Source organism: Fukomys damarensis, unplaced genomic scaffold (assembly GCF_012274545.1).
Source record: "Fukomys damarensis isolate Sample0158 unplaced genomic scaffold, DMR_v1.0_HiC HiC_scaffold_7, whole genome shotgun sequence".
Taxonomy (NCBI): domain Eukaryota; kingdom Metazoa; phylum Chordata; class Mammalia; order Rodentia; family Bathyergidae; genus Fukomys; species Fukomys damarensis.
The window spans coordinates 4248978-4258732 of record NW_022900919.1 but is presented as its reverse complement, the minus strand read 5'-3'; the positions used below and the strand labels follow the sequence as shown (position 1 = coordinate 4258732).

Here is a 9755-nt window from a genome sequence, read left to right as displayed (position 1 = left end):
CTGGAGAGACAATGCTTAATTTCTTTTTTTTTTTTAATTTATGAGGATTAAAGCAGAGAAAACGTTTTTTTGTGGGAGGTTTGAGAGATCAAACTCGGGACCTTGTGTTTGCGAGGTGGGCAGCTGCAGCACTGAGCTAAATCTCCAGCCCAAAAATGTTTAATTTCTTCTTCAGGGTAAATTTAATAACATGGAGGTCAAAAACCTTTCAGAAAACCGTCTCCTATGAAGGAGTCGGTAAGCCTGCACACATTTCTGAGGCTTGGTTACCAGATCTAGTCGCAGTGAATTCCATCCTCCACCTGTGAGCTAGGCGTTAGCGCCTCTTGTCGGTTCTTGCGGTCTGAGCTGTGACTCTAATCAGGGCTTTGATGTCTTTTGTCTCCTCAGCCGCAAAGAAAGCAAGGCGCCCTCTCTTTCCCAGCTAATTAGCACATCACTGGAAGGTGGGCAGCGGAGGACCCCCAGGAGTCAGGGCTGCAGCATATCTACCTGGCCCCCTGGAGCTCCTGTAACCCGGAGTCTTCACATTTCGCTGTATGCCCGTGATTACCCACCTTCTGGAACAAAGCCGGCAGCCTCTGTCATTTGTCCTGAAGGAAGCACCACAGCTAATTAACCATTTAATAGAGAACCGGCATTCCCTTTGGCTGAGGATCCAGGTAAGTAGCCTACTGGTACCTCCTTTACTCAGGGACAGTTCTGACTTGCTCTGACAAAACAGAAAAGGTTATTATTACCTTTAAAAATGTGCTAATCACATATCACATATTTTCATAAACATGAAACTGGTCGGACTGTGGCCTCAGTGCGTATCTGGCCGTCTCCCTTTCCCGCCTTCTAGCTGCAGTCTTGGGTGGCGCCGCACTGTCGTTTTGCCCGTCAGCCCAGCTAACCCTAAGGGGTTTTATCTTCTGTTGTGAAGGTAGAGGTGAAAAGGCCAGGAGAACTCTTCTCCTTTTACGCACCTGTGCTTGTGCGCCATCTTTACGCCACTGAACATATTTCTGCTGTGTACAATTCTATTACACGACAACCCTGCGTGCAAAGATTCTCGGGGTCTCCTTTCGTGGAGACCCTAATGGAAGAAGACCCACGACCGAAAGAGTGCGGCTGCATCTAAGGTGTCGGCTGTGCAGGCAGAGCCAGTGCCTCCTCCTCAGGGCAGAGCAGTCACCTGGCTAGTGCGCTTGGAAAGTCTAAAACCATCGCTGGCTTTCAGATCGCTCACGTGTGCTGTTTGTTTCATTGGCGCATTTTCCCCTTTCCCACGGCCATGATAACTACCTCACATGTATCTTCCTCTGCACATTGTTTTTTTGTTTGTTTCTTTTTCTTTTTGTTTTTTTGGACTGGGGATGGAACTCAGAACCTTGCTCTTGCCAGGCAGGCAGTGGCACCACTGAGCTAAATCCATGGCCCACATTTAATATTTTTAGCAAATCTATATAATTAATCTCAACCAAATGAAAAATAAAAGACTCAATAAATATTAGATGTCGACTCTTTCCAGCCCAGTTATCTTTCTATCTAGATTGATAAGCACAGTGTAGGGGAAGGCACACACAGAAAGAACGATACACTTCCTTCATTTATCATGAAAGTAGTTATAACTAAATACTTTGGTCCGGAGGCAAGCAAAAGAGCACTTCCTTAAAATAGCTTACTCACACATAGGCATAAATAACCAAAATAAGACTAAAAGTTGTTATACATGTTAGTAATTTACAAAGAAAGTATGCCTTTCCATTCACAGATTTGTTTGTTTGTTTTTGGTACCAGGGATTGAACTCAGGTCCTTGCACTTGCAAGACAAGCAGCAATACCACTGAGCTAAATCCCATGCCCTCCATTCACAGATTTGAAAGTAGGATGAACAAAAATAAATGGACATAAATTGATTGACATAAATTTGATTCACGTCAAATTTGCCTATTTACACCAGAGTGCTGGTAAAGAACTTTTCCACAGATATTCCAAATAATTTCTGTCTGTGTTGATTGTATAACAAAAGAGAGACTGATGTTTAAACTTTAAAAATGACACTCAAAAATATGTATATAGAGGGCCAGGAATTTAGCTCAGTGGTGCTGCTGCCTGCCTCGAAAGCATAAGGGCCCGAGTTTGATCCCCAGTACCAAAAAAACAACAAAAAAAATGTACATATATTGCTGGGTTGGTGATGCGTGCCTGTAATCCCAGCACTCAGGAGGCAGAAGCAGAAGGACTGCTGGAGTTCAAGGCTAACTTGAGCTACCTAGTGAGTTCAGGGCCAGCCTGAACTACAAAGTGAGACTGTGTCTCAAAAAAACCAAAACTAAAAAAAAATACACACACACACACACACACACACACACACACACACACTGCAGGCAGCACAAAATTTTGTAACAGTGACTTGTACAAAGTATTACAATATTTTATTTCTTTTCTTTTACTAATGGTCATAATATTTTTAAAGCTTTTCGTGCTTATGAGATTTTTAGATTTGTATTTATTGTCTTACCCAGTACGTTGCCCATCTTCATGTTCTTAGTTAAATCTGTTGATGCTCGTTTTTTTAGACTGAGCATCTGACACTCCTCTGACTCCGGATGTGTGTAGACAGATGCTGGGTCCCTTCCTGGTGAAGATAGGGTTCTTTAGCCTGAGTTAAGTAGGGATTTCCCACCTGAACCACTCACACACACAGACCCACAGACACACACACACACACACACACACACACAGACCAGAAATTCCTCAGGGCCCCAAGAAGCAGACTAGGATTTCCCCAGGGCCTGCTATGTGGAAGGCACTAATGCTAGCATGACTGTGTAGAGAAAAGCACATTCTCTAGTGAAGGCAGATTCATTCCCACACATCTCTGAGACCCAGTGGGCTATGTATGTTGTGCTAATAAGGGAATAGGGCTTTTTTTCAAGGTGTATGACATCTGTTCAAACAACAAACCAAAAGTATTAATACTTTATGGGTAAGTTTTCTCCTAATTTTATATATTCCCATTAATTTTCTGGAGGCATTAGTCTGTTTCCAAGCTATAATGAAATGCATATTGTGTATAAAAATATATTTATTTAGGTTACAGCTTTGGAGGTTCAAGAGCTGGTATCTGGTGGAACTGTGTCTGAGCCTCTCTGGCCATATTATATGATGGATGGCACTACAATGGACACATTCACTAAAGAGAGACACAGTGTGGTGAGACAGGAAGACAGAAAGCAAGGGAAACAAATGTTGATACTTTGCATCAACACTCTTAAGAGAACTATCCAGACTTCCATGAGAACTGTTGGGGTAAGCTGAGGCAAAACCAAGACCACTGAGTCAGGAGAAGTTAAAACAACAGTGGAATTTATTTCAGCCTAGGTGTAGATGGGCCAAGTTGAAAGGAGACTTTTATAGGGTGGTAAGGAGAAATTGTCAGGGAAGGACGGAAATTTTTGAGGCTTGGGAAGGGGGAGGTCTGTAAGGGTGTAGGATGTCTCTTGTAGTTGCTGGGCATCCAGGTCTGCAGGCATTGCTGGGTGCGGTGGGCACATGTTCCTCTCGAGCCTGTGTTTTGGCTTCCTGTTGTGCATTTCTTGGAGGTCTGAAGAGCCCGGTGGAGGTGCGAAGAGCTCAGTGCACAGCTATTGTGAAATGATTTTCTGTTCTGCCTGGGCAGGGGACCTGACTTCTCCTCTGTTTGTTATAAGAGAAAGAAAATCGGGAGTGGGGAAGTAGATTCTCATGGCTTCTTCGAGCGGGACTGGGGGCTGTGTGGGCATCCTGCAAGAGATGGGAAGGGGAGGGGTCTTTTGAAGGCGTGTCCTGAGATTCTTGAGGTACAGCAGTGTAGCAGGCAGTCAGGAGTAGCTGTCTCGTCATCGTGGACTGGATCTGTCCTTGGAGGAAGCCTGTAAGGTGTTTTGGAAACAAGATCCAAAGAGAAAGATTAAAATGACCAAGCCCACGGGGCCCAGGATGGACATGAGCCAGGACATCCAGCTGTTCCAGGAAAAGGTCCAGAAGCCCTTTGATTGGGCCTGTTCCTTAAGCCTGTTAGCCTGGTTCTCTAGGTTTTTTGCTGCTTCATGTATGATGCTAGATTGGTTGTTATAAAAACAGCACTCTTCTCCCATAAAAATGCAAAGCCTGCCCCTTTCTGCAGTTGATAAGCACCATCCTCATCTTTTCTGGAGAGTCACAACAGCTAAGGAGTCAAGTTCACTTTGTAAGGTCAAGATAGACCTGGATATTTCCTTTAGACTTCCTGAAACTGCTTCTATGGGGACTGGGATGCTGTGATGGAGGTGGTGAGGACCGCTACACCGGCCCCCACTCCTGTGGTGATGCCCAAGCCTATTAATAGAGGGATCGATCCTTGTAGTTCCTGGCAAGGGTGTATGTGAGGACTCTAAGAATCTGGTTTCCTGCCAGTTTGGGGGCTCAGGTATACCACTGCGCATGTTCTGGTCCAGTTAGTGGAGAGGCAGAGGTAAACTGAGGTGCCACATAGCCAGAAGATTCCTGAGGTGGCCAGGCAGAAGTGGCTGTGGATGGTGAAGTGGGAAGTCTTACAGGTGTTTTGCACTGCTGTCCAGAAACCTACAGAGAATGCTAGTGTGGCCCCTGTGAGGGATGGGCCTGACCTGGATGTGTCATTTGGCTTGCTCCCTGAGTTTTATTTTCCAAATGTAATAAGAAGAGTGTGGTGTCTAGGTGGAGTGTCTCCTCGCTGTTGGTCAGAAAGTTGGGCACGAGAAGGAATCAGGAAAGGCTGGGAATTGCCCCAGTTTACTGGAGGTGGGGGAAGGGCATGAATCTAGATCACTATAGGATTCTGAGTGACCTGTGCAAAAAGTGGAGGGTTTTCTATTGATGACAGTGACTGATGGTGGCCCTGATCACCTGTCCTTGTCTCTTCCATAGGAAGGGTAGGCTTTTTCAACTGGAGTAAGGTATGTATAGGGGCCTTGGGATGGAGATAGTGTAAGGATAAGATTGCAGTTCATTGGATCTAATGTGCCCAAGGGGATACCAGATGTCATTTGTCTGGTGATACAGACTTGGGCCTGGAATGTGAGTTGTATTTGGGAGGCTATTTGGTCCAGAGATGGGTTTACAATAGGGGCCTTTTTGAAGGCATGGAAGGTTGGGAGTTTGGGCCCTTCGTGTTGGAATTCTGGATAGTAATCAAAGAGAGCTGCTGTCCAGCCTGAGGGCAGGGGTGGCCGCATCATAGGTTGACGAGCTAGAGATGCAGAGCCAGAAATTCTAAGCCGGGGTAGAATTAGCCCTGTCTAACTAACATGGTGTGGATTAAGCCCAGGGTCTTTTGTAGTTACAGGGGGAGAGGAAAAATGTCTTGGGTGAATAGAAGGAAGAGGCAGGTGAGGAAAAGCATGGCAAACAGGCTGGCCTGGATAAGACAGAATGTTATGATGTGGATTTTAAGGCACATAGTGGGACGAGGATTAGCCCTCTCAGAAAGAGGAAGACAAAGGCAAGGAGTTCTCCTTTCATGTTGATCCAGTTGGGTGGGATGAGGCCCAACCTCACTGAGGTGAGGCCCGCAGTGAATGTGGGGCTTGGGGTATGTATGTGAGCAGGAAGGGAAGAGAACAGAACATGTGTGGAATGATCCTCAGGAAGGAGGTGTGGATAGGCAGAGGAAGAGGAAAAAGGTGAGTGGGTGTATTTCATCAGAGGGCAAGTGGGCAAGAGGCCCGTAGAAGAAAAACTCTCCTAACCACTGTGAAGTCTGTCTGCAAAGAGAGTTCCCTGAAACAGCAGGTCTTGGATCCAGGAGAAGAGAATTCAAAGGAGGTGGACCAGGGGTGGAACCAAGTGAGGTGGAGGCCAAGTGAAGTTTCAAGAAATGGAGTAAATAGCAGGCTAGGCAAGGATCGGTGAGGTAAATATTCTCTGGGATCCAGGTGAGTGGGAGGAAGGCTAGGGAGACTACTTGCAATTTCCAGCCAGCTTGGGAAGCCCTGGGTCTGGGGTGAGTCAGAAGAGTGAAGTTTCAGCAGGAGCAGCAGATCCAGTGGAGAGGGTCCTGCCTGCAGGCAGCTGTCAGAGTGCTGTAGGGGATGGTGTGCGAGCTGTCCAGGACGGTCCTGCCAGCCAGGTGGTCCTCCGTGCATGTGGATGTTGGGGGAGGGCAAGATGAGGTTAGTGGCCCCAGGGATATGACTAGTTGTAGGATTGGAAGGTAGTCTCCCAGGGGGCTGGTCTCTGGGCAGTGCTCAGACCCAAGGGAAAGGAGCAGCCATAAAGCATCTCAAAGGGGCTATACCTGGGGCGACATGGGAGGGAGACTCCCTGATTCTAAGGAGGACAGTGGGGAGTAGGCAGTACCAATTTTTGTTATTTTTGTTTTGGTTTTGGTTTTGGTTTTGGTTTTTTTTTTTTTTTTTTTTTTTTTTTTTTTTTTTTTTAGCTGTAAGGAGAGTTTTGTGAGTTGGGACTTAATTAAGCCATTGGCTTTTTCTACTTTTCCTGAGGACTGGGACTGTGGGGGATGTGGAGGTTCCAGTTGACCTCAAGGGATTTGGAGACTGAGTCTTTTGGGATGGGAAGGCAGACCCATTGTCTACTGGATGGAGGTGTGGAGGCCACATCCTCTAAGAGGCATTGAATGAGTGATTCTGCTCTTGGGGTCGGGCTTGAACCCATCCTGTGAATTTTTCTACCCAGACTAGGAAGTATCTAAGCTTGAGGGATGTGTGTGAAGTCTATCTGCCAGTCTTGGGCAAGAGTGAAGCCTCGGGCTTGATGTGTGGAGTAAGAGGGAGGACAGAGGACAACTTGTGGGGAACTGAGTGACAGACAGAGCTGTGTGTCACGATCTCTTTTCATGCATCTTTCCAGGAAGGGGCAGATACTGGAGTCTAGCAGGCACCTGAGAGGTTTGTAGCCTGTGTGGAAGCTGTTGTGGAGTGAAGAGAGAATTTGATGGGTCTGGGAGGTGGGAAGGAGGAATTTTCCTTGGTCTAGGAACCACCCATTAGCTGCAGGGAGTGTCTGGTATTTGGAAGCCTCTTCAGGGGCGTACTTGGGAGTGATGCCCACCAAGGAAAGATATTGACCTTGGGGTTGTGTTGGTGCCTTGGTGGAGGTGGTAGCCTCTTTCCTCATGCTATGGGGCTTGAGGATTTCTGATGGCCCTTACAGTGGATGACTGCACCTGGGGTGGGTAGAAGTGCTGCCTCTAGGAGGGCTGTTATTAGGTAGGGATTTATGGTGGAAGACCCTGGTGTCAGGAGAAGGCCCCTTTCTTTCCAGATCGTGGCATGGTTGTGGGGAATGTGGGAAGTGCATTTCGAGTCTGTGTACACCTATTACCTCCATGCCCTTTTGCTAGGGTGAGTGCTTGGGCTAGGGCACTGAGTGCAGCCTGTTGAGATAGGACGTGTGGGGCTAGGGCCTGAGCTTCAGCGACTGAGTCTAAAGTGACCGCTGCATATCCTGCCTTTGCTGGTAAGGAGTGTGCAGTCTTAAAGGTGCTCCCATCGATAAACCAGGTCTATCCGAGGTCTGAAAAGGGAAGGCCTGAGGTGTGTGGGAAGGGGTTACAGTGCAGAAGAACTCAGTCACGGGATGGGGTTTCTTTCTGTTTTGGGGATGGGGGAGCCAGGAAAGAAGCAGGGTCGGAATTGTGGCCCGGAGTGAGGGTGACTGTGGGTGTCTCTAAGAAGAGGGCACCAAGCTAGAAGAGTCTAGGGGCCCAGAATAGGTGAGGCAGGTGTGAGGAAGTCATAAGGCCTTTGAGATTGTGAGGAGAATATAAAGTGACAGACGTGTGGAGAGTGGTTTTTAGGGCTTCCAGAAGGATGGCTATGCCAGGCCATCCTTCGATAGTGGGTCCTAGCTGTTGTGATAAGAAGGCAGCTGGGCTGGGGCTTGGACCTTGGACCCTGGTTTAAGATTGTGGCAGTGCATTCCCTCTCTTCTAGGGTGTGAAGAGAGAAAAGGTGTGAGAGGTCTGGGAGAGAGAGAGCTGGAGCTAACATCTGGGCCTCCGAGTTTTTTCAAGGAGGAGTGAGGGAAGGATTTGTTGTCTAAGTAACGCAGGGGGTTGTTTGGGTGAGCTCAGAGAGGGGCTTTGTGAGAAACCTAGAAGCCACAGGAGAAAGTGATTCCCAGGAAAGAGAGTAGTTGTTGAGTCGTGGTGGGCATTGGGATTTAAGCGATTAGGTGTACACATTCTGGGGAAGGACTCAGGTATGGCTATGGAGGACGATGCCCACATACATAACTGGGTTGGAGCAGATTTGGGCTTTTGAAGGAGAGACTCGATATCCCTCCCTTCTAGGTGTTGTAGGATAGAGAGGGTGTCTCAGAGGCAGGAGTAGGTGGAGGGGCTGCAGAGGAGGAGGTCATTAACATACTGTAGCAAGCAGGAGGCAGCAGGGTGGAAGGAAAGGGGGCCATGGGCTGAAGTAGTGGGGGATATCACCAAACCCTGGGGAAGGAAAGTCCAGGTAAGCTCTGTGATAGGGGAGCTATCTGGATCTGTCCTTGTGAAGGCAAAGAGGAGCTTCAAGTCAGGATGTAGGGGAATGGTGAAGAAAGCAGCTTTTAGGTCGAGGACTAAGTAATGGGTAGTGGAAGAGGGAACAGAGGAGAGGACAGAGTGTTGAGGACTATAGGGTAGGTGTGGAGGACTATCCGGTTGACAATGCAGAGGTCCTGGACCAGGCAGGATGACTGGTTGGCTTTGTAAACAGCAAGGATGGAGGTGTTGAAGGGAGAGTTTATGGGGATGAGGAGGCCATGTCTGAGGAGGTGTGTGATGATAGGCTTTAATCCTTTAAGGGCTTGGTCTGACAAGGAGGGGTATTGGCACTGGGATAGATAAGAATGGTCCTTTTTAAGGGGGCTGTAAAGGGGAAGGTGGTGTCAGGCAACTGAAGGAGCAGAAACATCCCAGACACATGGATTTGGGGAAGGAGACACTGTGGGGTATTTGGAGGGAGTGTCAGGGGGAGTAAGAAGTATGGAAATGAGGTGGGGGTGGTGCCCGAGATAATTAAGGTAGCAGAGCGCTTAGTCAGGGTTTCTCATCCGAGGAGGGGAACTGGACAGGTTGTGATAACTAGAAAAGCATGGGGGGAAATGTGGTTTTGGAGTTTTGAGAAGCCTGGATAAGGTGCCATCGATCCCCACAGCAGAAACTGAGGCTGAAGTTAGCTGTCCTGAGAGTGGAGGAAGAATACAATGGTCACCCCCACATGGGTTAAAGATGAAACAGTCTTACCTTCCACCATGAGATATACCCGGAGTTCAGTGGCTGAGATGGTCCAAGGGGCATCCGAGACCTCCAGGATGTGCCAGTCGTCTGAGGTCCAACCGATCGCGTCAGAGAGGACCCTGGTCCCCAGTGGGTGGCCCTGGGAAGGGACCCCCATGACAGATCTGGCTGCCACAGGACAGTCCAACTTCCAATATGGGCCTCCACGCATGGGGCAGGGTTTGCTGTGGCTTCAGGTTGGGACACTCTTTGGCCCACTGGCCAGACTGTTGACACTTAAGGAAGAGCCCCAGTGGGGTGAACCCCTTTTCTGTCTCATCCGGGGTTTTGTTCCAGCTCCAATTAGGCTTTGAAAGCCTGGAGGGGTTTCTCATAGTGGAGGCAAGTAACTGTAAGTCAGAAATATACTGTTGGTGGGCAACCTCATTGCAGTTATTGAAGATGTTGAACGTCTGATTAATTAATTTCTGCTGGGGGGTCTGAAGGCCTGTCTCATCCTTGGGAGCTTTCTGCA

The 9755-nt window shown here is 48.1% G+C and overlaps 1 long non-coding RNA gene across 3 annotated transcripts in view; it reads left to right on the top strand.

The window, feature by feature from the left end:
* LOC104872075 overlaps positions 1 to 9755 on the top strand; it is a 183510-nt gene that overhangs the window by 75093 nt on the left and 98662 nt on the right. For all 3 annotated transcript variants that reach the window (XR_004516163.1, XR_004516166.1, XR_004516165.1), the window contains exon 5: positions 391 to 662. This is a non-coding gene — a long non-coding RNA (uncharacterized LOC104872075). The remainder of the gene's footprint in view (positions 1 to 390; positions 663 to 9755) is intronic.